The sequence below is a fragment of the Otolemur garnettii genome, unplaced genomic scaffold (assembly GCF_000181295.1).
Source record: "Otolemur garnettii isolate 467f Iridium unplaced genomic scaffold, OtoGar3 scaffold00014, whole genome shotgun sequence".
Taxonomy (NCBI): Eukaryota; Metazoa; Chordata; class Mammalia; order Primates; family Galagidae; genus Otolemur; species Otolemur garnettii.
Genome location: NW_003852409.1, coordinates 30,348,395 through 30,350,303, shown reverse-complemented (window position 1 = coordinate 30,350,303; position 1,909 = coordinate 30,348,395). Strand labels below are relative to the sequence as shown.

General features: G+C 40.3%; 1 non-coding gene across 1 annotated transcript; it reads left to right on the top strand.

The window, feature by feature from the left end:
• Positions 1-1,190: 1,190 nt before the first annotated feature.
• On the top strand, positions 1,191-1,298 carry LOC111723692. Its single transcript, XR_002772186.1, has one exon. It is a non-coding gene; the product is annotated as a U6 spliceosomal RNA (small nuclear RNA).
• The last annotated feature ends 611 nt before the right edge of the window (positions 1,299-1,909 follow it).

Genomic DNA, 1,909 nt, shown 5'->3' with positions numbered 1-1,909 from the left:
CTTGAGCCCAGGAGTTGGAGGTTGCTGTGAATGTGATGCCATGGCACTCTACCCAGGGGGATAGCCTGAGGCCCCGTCTCAAAAAAAAAAAAAAAAGTTTGAGGACCCCTGCCCTATACCATTCCATACTTTCTTTTTCTTTCTTTTTTTTTTTTAAGAGACAGAGTCTTGTTCTATCACCCAGGCTGGAGTGCAGTGGCGCTATCAAAGCTCACTGCAGACTTCAACTCCTGGTCTCAAGCAATCCTCCCACCTCAGCCTTCTGAGTAGCTAGAACTACAGCTATACGCAACCACGCTGGGCTAATTTTTACATTATTTTTTTTTTTTTAGAGATGGGGTCTTGCTATGTTGCCCAGGCTCTTCTTGAACTCCTAGCAACAAGCATTCCTGCCTTGGCCTCCCAAAGCACTAGGATTATAGGTGTGAACCACCACACCCCATACCCAGCCCTCTTTGTAGTTCTTATCAGAGTAAGAATTATTTGTACCAATTGTAAGACTATCAGTTCCCTGGGGTAAAAACTAGTACCTAGCACAGTGCTATCTATAGTAGGCCTACAACAAACTCTAGGAATAAGTCCAATAGGAAATCAGAAAAACTTACATGAATGACATAAAAAGACCTTAATAAACAGAAAAGAATGTTATATTGTTTCATGGAAGACTTAATTTGCAAAAATGTCAATTCTCCCTAAATTAACCTATAAATTTAATAAAACTCCTATAATGTCTAACATTCCTCTGGAATGGTAAAAGATAAGAAGAAATAAGGAAATTTTGAAAAAAAGAAACTAGGAAATTTCACCTACCTACCAAATTCAAAATGTACTGTTAAACCTTGGTTACTGAAACAATGTAGTATATCTAAAAGAAGGGGGAGAAAGATCAGTGAAATAGAACAAGAAGTATAGAATAGACCCATATGAGAATTCTGTATATGGTCAAGATAGCATTTTAAATCACTGAGGAAAGAAAACTCAATTTACTGTGGTGGGAGCCTGTAGTCCCAGCTTAAGAGAATTGCTTAAGCCCAAGAGTTTGAGGCTTATTCAAAAAAATAAATTCCAGAGGGATTAAAGAAAAAATAAAATGATAAAGGTATAAGATAACATAGTTGGTTTCTCTTCTATTATTGAGCAAGAGCTTTCTAAATATAATTAGAAAGCATTAAGGAAAGACTAACAAGGCCGTGCTCGCTTTGGCAGCACATATACTAAAATTGGAACGATACAGAGAAGATTAGCATGGCCCCTGCGCAAGGATGACACGCAAATTTGTGGCATTAATGTACATAGTTACCATTCAATAAAAAAAAAAAAAAGACTAACAAGGCCCAGGCATGGGGGCTCACACCTGTAATCCTAGCACTCTGTGGCATCACAGCTCATAGCAACCTCCAAATCTTGGGCTTAAGCAATTCTCTTGCCTCAGCCTCCTGAGTAGCTAGGACTATAGGCGCCCACCACAATACCCGGCTGTTTTTTGTTGCAGCTGTCATTGTTGTTTAGCTGGCCTGGGCTGGGTTTGAACCCGCCAGCCTCAGTGTATGTGGCTGGCACCGTAACCACTGTGCTACAGGTGCCAAGCCATAGAAGTGGATTCTTTAGCTCCAGTCTAAGTCAAGGTGGGTCTCTTGAGCTCAGGAGTACAAAACCAGCCTGAGCAAGAGCAAGACCCCATCTCTACTAAAAATAAAAAAAAAAAAACTAGCTAGGCATTGTGGTGGGTGCCTGTAGTCCCAGCTACTAGGCAAAAGAATAGGCTGAGCCCAAGAGTTTGAGGTTGCTGTGAGCTATGATGCCACAGCACTCTACCCAGAGCAACCGAGACTCTGCCTTAAGAAAACAATAATAATAAGGAAAAGACTAACAGATATGATTACTTCTATTCAGTAAAAATAGCAAAAAA